This window comes from Salarias fasciatus, chromosome 14, assembly GCF_902148845.1.
Source record: "Salarias fasciatus chromosome 14, fSalaFa1.1, whole genome shotgun sequence".
In the NCBI taxonomy this organism is placed as follows: Eukaryota; Metazoa; Chordata; class Actinopteri; order Blenniiformes; family Blenniidae; genus Salarias; species Salarias fasciatus.
Window position 1 is genome coordinate 34,535,855 of NC_043758.1, and position 9,516 is coordinate 34,545,370.

Sequence of the window (9,516 nt, forward strand, 5' to 3'; positions counted from 1 at the left end):
ACAGGCGGAGGCTCTGCGTTTGAAACCATGGTGACTCCTCAAAGAGGCGTCTGCAACTTCGGCTTCTTGATTTACATTTTTCTTCCCGTCGCAGACTGCCGCTGACACATTTGGCTGAAGCTTTCACTAAAAATCTGCTGGCAGAAGGGTCTGTTGGGCTCCTCAGGACAGGACTTCAGATAAGGAGGAGGCTCAAATTCCCAGATGATGGAAAACGGTGAATGCATGAGGAAAGCAGTGGAGGCTTCCCATGGTGGCTGAGTGAGGGAGACAGGAGGGGCTGAAATGTGTGCACTGAAGTGGGATTCAGGTTTCCAGATGAGCAGGGCCCCCATCTTTCTACAGCATTATATAACAAATCACTAAAATACATGATTTCCAGTGAACTTCCAGGCTTTTCTGGAATGTGACCTACATACATTACATCTCGTCATTTTAGTCTGCAGCTTCAATTGAAGCATTTCTAATGTGGAGCTTAAAAAACAAGATAGTTTCACTAACAAAATGTTAGGAATTAGAACAAAAATCACATTTATTCCATCTTCTATATCACAGAAAAAAAAATCCAGATCAAAAACAAACCGTGTCTAATTTCAAGATTATTGTATCACCATTTTCCTCTGCTCTGCTTCTTTTCATAAATAGGGTGTAAACTTGTCTTTATTGTGAGCTGCACTTGGCCATTTCAACCTTAACTCGACAAAAAAATTGTGTAGATGCTGGATTAATACTGTTATAATATTTTTTTTCATATCAGAATCATTTTCAAACTTTGACTTCCATCATAGCATTCATGGTAAAATCAGTCGGAATCATACTTCTCTTGTATTCTGCATCATTTTCACATGATATAAACGACCGGGGACAGCTTAAAACCCTCGGCAGCTATTGCAGTATTAATAACTGGGAGACAGACTGCACTGATCAGCCGGCTGAATCAGGAGCTCTGCAGAGAGCTTCTGTATTGGATGTAATGAGATGAACTTTCTCCAAGTTACTGTAGAAAGTGGAAAAACAATAACAGACTGTAAATCTCCCCATGGCCCCGGCAGCTTGAACCCCTTCCCTCTGAGAAGATGAGACACGCAGTCGGCAGACTTTTCTCCGCAGTGAAGTTCATCACTTCCACACAGGCTAAATGACGCTGTGATGTTACACAGATCAAGAGGCAGGAATTAGCAGGCGCTTGCATCTGCAGCTCTTTCAGCACCAGTGTGGTATTTATAGATTTCACAAGTGAGCTGAAAGACACTGATGCACAGGAGAAAAAGATGCTGAGGCTCATTGATTTCAGTCAGATGAGGAGCATTGGCAAGGCCGTAGATACCACTGAAGACATGACGGTCTGGACCTGGGCATTTTCCCGATATGTACGTGACAAAAAAATAATTAAAACAATGGTTTCGACCTGCGAAGTTACTCCGGTAGTTCCACCAGATCACAATAGGAAATGTTTCAACTCCACAAGGCAGACAAGCTAAAGGACTGCAAAGAAGAGTGATATAACTGAGGAAACTGGCTGTAAATACGTACTTCCCTCCAGATTACAGCTGGGAAACTAGTATTCATTCATCATAGCACCATTTGTTGAGTCTTGAAGCAATACTGCCTATTTATGTGGTTTGATTTGTTAGAATGGTTTTGTGAGGAGTGTTTATTTCTTTTTCAAGACGTAATATCTCTTTCCATTCAGTCACTCTGTCAATAACTTCATTGTTGTTAAAAAACAAAGCCTTCTACTCACAAAAAAGCTCCACTCACTTCAGGAGTGGCCAATTGCGTGCAGTTTGCCCATTTGTCCAGTAGATGTCAGTATGAAGATAACCCAGATATTAAAGCAAAAAAATAAAAAATAGATAAAATTAATTTGACAAATATTTCTTCTGTTGAAATCACTGCAGATATTCGTTTTGGGGCTATGGAATGCACACATATTTAGGCTGCTGTTGCATGGTTTCTCAACATTTTAGCTTTGAAATACAGCGAAAGCAAGTAAAAGATTCTGTTTCCCACAAAATTCAAAGACATTAACCGTGTTATTAGCTGAGAGGGAAGTTATGAGGTCCTCTGTGAAATTAAGAACTTTAATGTGATTAGATGCATTCTGGTGGTCTTTAAATGATGAAAATGTTACAGTGCGTGAGACGGAGGCTCAGATGCAGATGGGTACCAGACATGGGTGAAAGTTTAAGAGTTTATTGAACAGGTGGTGAGTTAAACAAGTCCGAGATCTGGGTCCGAGGGCCGGGTCACACACTCTTGCAGCCAGGCAGGGAGACAGGTGCTGCACGCCTGCAGCCGTGGAAGGGTCAGAGATTCTAGCAGCCAGGCGGGGAAACAGTCCGGGAGACGAGTCCCTAGGGAAAGCCAAGCTCCAGAGCAGCCAGGTGAGCAGGGTGGCAGGTGAGAGAGAGACGGGGGTAGTCCAGGCTGAAGCAGAAGAGAAAACGAGGTCAGCTGCAGCGTGGCCAGAAGGCTTAACACGATGAAACTCTCGTACACTGACTGAGGGAGTTCAACGGTCCGGCATCAGAGAGTGCACTGCAGCCAGCTTAAATAGACAGAGGAGCAGGTGGAACCGATGAGGCCACTCTCTGAACAGGTGACTCCAATTAGCTGATGTGTGGCTGTAAAGTGTGGCTGGGAAAGTCAACATGGGACTAGCAGAGCCACAGACAAGCACAGGAAGCAGGGGTTCGAACAGGCCCCACACAACTACCACCGACACCTAGCAGCTGAGCGTTTCTTCTTGGACCGGCGGCTCCGACTACTCCTCTGAAGAAGGGGTTCCGTACTCACCCCACTTCTACCCTGCTCAGATGAGGAGGCACGAATGTCCAGGGTGTCGTCGTTGTCCGGGTCTAAGTCTCCACCACCGTGATCATAATCATCATCCTCAGAGCTGCTAAAGGGGGACTCGATCAGCAGAGGACTCCGTGGGGCACAAATGGTGGACTAAGTTGTGGATTAAGTTATGGAATATAAATAAATCTAATATATTCCTATATATGTGAAAAAGACAACAGACAAAAGACAAGATTGAATTTACCATTCAGTGAGCATCCACTTCACACATTGTGGATGATAGATTTTCAATGCTAAAGAAACTTTGCACTGTAACTCAGGGTGAACCGAGACACAAATTCCACGAGACGAGATGTCTCACAAGATTGAGTCCACGAGATCGAGACGAGACGAGATTGTAAGGTTTACATCGGGGGGGGGGGGGGGGGGGGGGGGGGGGGTGTTGTTGCCGTGCGGGCGGTGGTACCGCCCCCATCGTCCACCGTTCAGCGGTGGGGATCCGCCACCCCCGCAGCCGCACTGCTGTTTCTCATGCATGAAGAGCTGCGTGCGCACACACACACTCGCTCGCGTGCGCACACGTTGCTCTTTTCTTTTTTTACCGCAGGAACTTTGTTTTTTTCCCCTGCACCTCGCGGTCTACCTGGTGACTGGCTGAGCACCCCTGGTTTACATGGTCAGCGATATCCCCATTCAAACCACGGCGCACAGATGACACCATGGCTGCATTTACACTTCATGCCACTAGGTGTGCTGTTTGCAGTTCAACCTTATTTTACACAGACACCACAGAGGAAGAAGGGCGCTGCAGGCTCTCTCTGCATGTTGTTAGAAAAAGAGTGTGAGCCGGCAAGACGTGGTAAAATGTTCAATGATGCGATGCATTGTTTTTTCAATAAAAGAGAAGAATTGAACGATCGTTTCTGCACATTTTATTAACATCGAAGTAATTAAACTGTATCGCAAGTAGTTTTTGTACTCAAAAGACCAAGATTCCTTGCAGATAGAACATGCGCAGAACAGTATTTCATGTCCCTTTCGACCGGGTTTTTAAATATGAATATGAGCATATTCGGGTTTTGGCACGTGTTTACATGGCTGTGCGCCATGTAATGTATTATTCTGTCAATATTCCAGTTAAGAAGGGGTTATTGCCTGCATGTAAATGTACTCAATATCATTCAACGCAAGGATGAGAAATCTCGCGGCATTTCGATCTCGCGAGATCTCGTGATCCCATCCCTAACTGTAGCTCAATATTAGATATTCTAAGAGTCTATCAGGTGGATAAATGAGTTTTTACATCAAGAGTGATTTTGATGACCAAAACAAATGGAACTTCCAAATGCGACGGTGGAAAAAATTTCAATAATGCAAATTAAAGCAATCAACTTCTTCTAATGATGAGGGTTCAAAGTTCCCAGGATTCCACAGGCAGATGGCAACATACCTACATCCAGTCCTCACACCACGCCCACCTCTCTCAGTAGTGGAGGAGTTTACCTGTCAGGAGAAAAAAAATGCCTGTCCACAATTGTACAGAGAAATGACTTCAGTTAAATAATAAAGCATATGAGCCACTGGAATTAATTTTTCATATCACATTTACTGAAAAAAAACAACTCATTTCCAATTAGTAGTTGTGTCTTTTACATGTTTACTCAGTTCTTAATGGTCAAAAAACGTTCATGTTTAAAAAGCATCTCAGTCTACAGCAAATTATTCATATAAAGTTTATTTCACATTAGACTCACACCTGGCACATGGTTCGCTAGCTTACTTTGAGCGGAGCTAACATGGCTAACAACGTCTAGCAGCTTCAAAGCTTCTCAAAATCTCATATTTCATATCCTGACTGGTTTCTACCTCAAACATCTCTCAAATCAAATTCTACAGATGTGCAAGACTCAACGGGATGTTCTTCAACAAAACTTCATTATTTTCCTTGGCTCAAAAGTTACACGAGCCAGCTCAGAGCAGACCGGTCACCGGACTTCTGCACTAGCAGCACCATGGTGCGTTCAGGGTGCATGGGAAACCTCATCTCACCGGAATCTCATGTTGATGTCCAAAACATCTTGCCTCGTGAGCCAGCCCCGCCCACTCCACATCCACATTTGGAATTAGCAGCTGGGGTGGGTCTGGGGACAACACAATAGAAAGAGAATGCGGCTCGGCCATGAAACGGCCGAGCCCATCAGCGTTGCTGCTTTTTGTTTTCAATTATTTTTTTTGGTAAATTCCAGCGGCTAAACCGGAAGTGACGTCATCACCGAGCATAGCGGAGATTACGGACTTTAACCATCGTCTGAAAGCTGCAATAAGTAGAGTTACAGCCAAAATACCAAGTATTACAACAATCAAACAAGAGCAAGAGTCTGCGCCTGGTGAGTTTCTAACAGAAAAAGACGTTTTGCGTGTCTTTGCATGTAGAGAAGCTAAAGCTAAGGAGCTAAAGCTAACTCTTAGAGACACTAATGCATTTTGATGACGTATTTGTTTTGAAGCGCTGATTTTCTGAAGTGCGTTGTCAGTCAAAGGAGTAACCAACGCCCCCTGCATGGAGTTCGTATTGGCTTGCCCCCAAACCCACCCCAGCTACTAAATCCAAATGTAGATGAGGAGTGGGCAGGGCTGGTTCACGAGGCTACAAAACATCCAGCTAGTCTAGAACATAAGGTGCGTTCGACGTGAAAAAGCCAGAGGCAGACTTTTAAGACTTTTGAGCCGCCCCGCCCAGATTTGGCCCGGCGTCACTGATACGTAGGACCTACGTAGGGCATCGAAAACTCGTGAGACCTAAACGAGATCGGTCTCAGAGGAGCCGCTGTGAGCTGCTCGAGAGCAACTCACTGCGGCTACCTGGCCCACCTCTCTGTTTCATACAGGCAGGGGATTGGACCCGAGCCCACTCGTCATCAATGATAACACACTTCATTTGCATAAATAAACACCCCCCACGGTGGGAGTCATGAGAAACCAAACATGGAGAACCATAGGGTTGTCAGAGTTGGAGGCAGACTTACAACTCCACCCCACGGCTGCGCCGTCTACTTTGTCTAGCTCCGTCTACCTCTGGCTTTGCCATCGTGAACGCAACTATAGATATCTCGGAACTCTAGATGCCTCGGCACCGCTGTCGGCCAATGAAGTCAGACGTCCGCAGAGGTCTTCCATCTTTGTACGGGAATCTCGCTCGCTCATTACATTGTCTTGATGAGACATGAACTGTTTAACAACTTGCTCAAATTTCAACCGATTTTCAAACGGTTTGGTTTGTTATAAACATCAAATCTCTGTTAATGACATGACATATGTTTGATGAGCATGGCATGCCCTAAATATATATAATAAATATATATCATATCCTTAACATTCATAATATTCTTCATATTAGGCTCCATGTTCAAATCCTTAAACTGAGATATATTTATAGCACTTATGAATAATTTAGATAAACCATACATGTCCATATTTTTAGTTTTGTATGGAAATATTTTAAGATGTGGCAGGGCTGCAGTGGAGGCTGAAGATAAACAATTTACCCACCTGAAACTTCAGAAATACTTAAATCTCATGAACCTCATTATATTGCATATATTATATTATATCTATTAATATATAACATTAAACAGTAATCTTCCACATTATTAAATCTATTGTGAATGTATAATGTACCCCAACAGATTATTTAAACATGAAATAGTGCACCAGAAAACACATTGTTAAAAAAATACAGAATTAGGCTTTGTAAAATTTATAAAAGGAGCTCAGAAAGTCTCAAGTCAAATAATGGAATTACAGTCACAATATAAGTAAACAAAGAAAAGGCAACTGAGTGAATCTCAAGATCAATCAATTATTATATAACTCAGAGTCACAACAGTAATTGCCTTATAGTGCTTTAAGATGTTCCATTGAAAATTTTCAGTGAAATAAGAGTATAAACGTCTGCACAGATCACCAACCTTACATTGTGTTCCACAGAAACTCTGACACCTCTCCCATACAAAGATGGCCGACCTCTGCGGACGTTGTGGACTCTGCCGTAAGGCATCAAGTGTTCTATAAGATATCTATGGTCTAGAAGCCCAGTCAGGAGCCCTTCAGTTCATCCAGTTGTGTTACAATTGGGAGAGACCGAAAACATGCAGGATGCCGGCCCTTGACGCATGAGGATAAGCTATATTCCAGGTAAAAGAAATGTTTTTTGATTTTAAACCCTGTTCAGACTGTTTCAGGAAGTGTTTTGTTTGTTGTCTCTAAGTGGAGAAAAAAATGTTCATATAAATCCAATGGGTTTTTAGTTATCATGTAGTTTAACTTAACTTTTTTTGTGCTTAATAGGGGGAAAAAATAACTTTTTGCTTACACCAACACGTCTGCTGACATACAAAGTCTGAAAACTTCTTTCAGACTGATTGAATTCATCATGGTACATGCCCTCCATTCCTCAAAACAAAGGGTTTATTTGAAAAAACTAAAACAAACTTGTAAGATGCTTTGGTGTTTGTTGGGTTCAGAATCCAATAGCCTTGGCTTACTCGTGAATGTTTATATGAGTAGGAAAAAACTTCCACAGCACTCAGGTGTAAAAATGAAAAAACAAAGTCTTTAATCCACAGTTCGTTATTTCTTCTTACAGGAGTATTCCAATCTAAGTCTTCCTAAACAATAAACAATTCTAAGGTAAGAAAACCATGTGGCTCAGTCCTTAATTACTTCAGTTCCAACTTCCTCAATTCTCTTCTATGCCTGCTCTCTGCATGCAGCGTTTTTTCATCCTTCTTAAAGCGGAAGTAACCTATTTTACTCCAACCAAAATACAATAATAAAACACTGTCTTTTAAATGTAATTATCTTTCAAATAAACATGAATTAAACCAAATCAATCTTAAACAGCATTTTAACAATATTTTCTTAAATTATTTATTCAATGAACTTAACTCTAAAAAAAAAAAAAGTGAATTGTGCTTACTTATTAACTTAAAACATGAATTTACATAACTTGGCTCCCACAGTGTTCATTCAGACACCATCAGCTGAAATGCTGAAACGGGACGGGGGTACTTGTGCTGTAAAAACTAAGTATCTTAATTGGATTAACAATAGCAATCCAGATCCATAACCATGGCAACCATAAATTACCTAAATTTAAACCATAAATGTATCCAAACAGTCATATCAAGAACCTAATCCAGGGAAAATACATCATCACTCAGCCAAATGGAACTAGTCTGACTGGTGGAGGTGTGGACCTGGCTACACCTCAGGATGTCTTCCAAATGAATAATAGTGTTGGCTACTTTTAAATCCTGGAAACTCTGGGTGGATGGACTCTCGATGGACTGGTCTCATTTGTGCATCGTAACGATGCTTGATGAGATTGAGATCTGTGAAATTCGGAGGCAAAAACCAGATTTCTACTGTGCTGTGTTATTCTACATCCTCTTGCACTATTTCTGCTTTGCAGCATGGTGCATCACTGCTGAAACAGGCTCCACCAGCTCCCGCCCACCATCAGATATAGGACGAGGAGGAAAAGAATATGAGGTTGTATCCAATGTAAAGGGCATATTTTAGAGTCAGTTCACTACTGAGGACAAAAACAAATGGGGGGAAAAACGGTGCTTCACTCCTATATTCACCCCACAGATTCAGCGGTTGGGCGGGTTGTTCACAGACTCCTCTGATGACCACCAAACATGACAAGTGATTCTCATGTGAGGCGCGCTGCGGAGAATCAAAGTGACTTTGAGGCCCAGAGCTCGGCTGCCAACACGCTGCATGTGCCATTCACATCTGCTGCTTCACAGAGATCCAGTCAGCTCTCAGTCCTGGAATTAGACATTTTATTCAACATTTAATCTGCTGCTTTCATTTCAGCTTTATAAACTCATGGCCTCTCCTGACTCCTCAAGTTCTACATTTTTACAACCTTGCATTTACTTTGTGTTTTTCCTTGTTTTGTGTTTTCATGTTCTTTCAGACTGTATGTTGCTCATGTTGGATTCCCATCTTATTCCATGTGTTTCCTGTTTGTACTGTTATGTCTTCTTAAGTCCTTGGTGTCTTTCTTTTTTTGTTTAATGCTCTTTTAAAGGATACGGTCGGTTTAAACAGTTTTCACATTGTTTATAGAACCAAGTAGAACAATATACTCACCCAAAAGGGTTTTCTGATCCAAACAGTGCTTCGGGAGAAATTTAGATCCAAAATCGAGCTGCTTGGCGAAGATCTCTGAACTGCAAACACCTTCTTCTTCTTCTTTGGAGCGGGTGGCGACCAACAGCCTAGGTGCACAGCGCCACCTACTGTGTCTCTTGGTGAATGTACTTCAGTTTACATCCTGATCACCGTATTCACTTCAGAGATCTGTAAAACTACAACAGCAGGTATTTTGCGACACCGGGCTGTGGTGGAGGAGTGGGGTGAGAGGACCATGATGAAATATTGGTGAAACTAATGAGTTTTTGGACGATTAAAGCCGTTTTGGGAGCCGGCGCCACACATGCCCCATTGGCTAACAGTATACGAATGTCTGCAGCTCGATTTTGGATCTAAATTTCTCCCGACGCATTGTTTGGATCAGAAAACCCTTCTGGGCGAGTATATTGTTCTACTTGATTCTATAAACAATGTGAAAACTGTTTAAAGCGAACTTATCCTTTAACTTGTAATGTTTCCATAAACTCCCCTTCCCATTGTCTC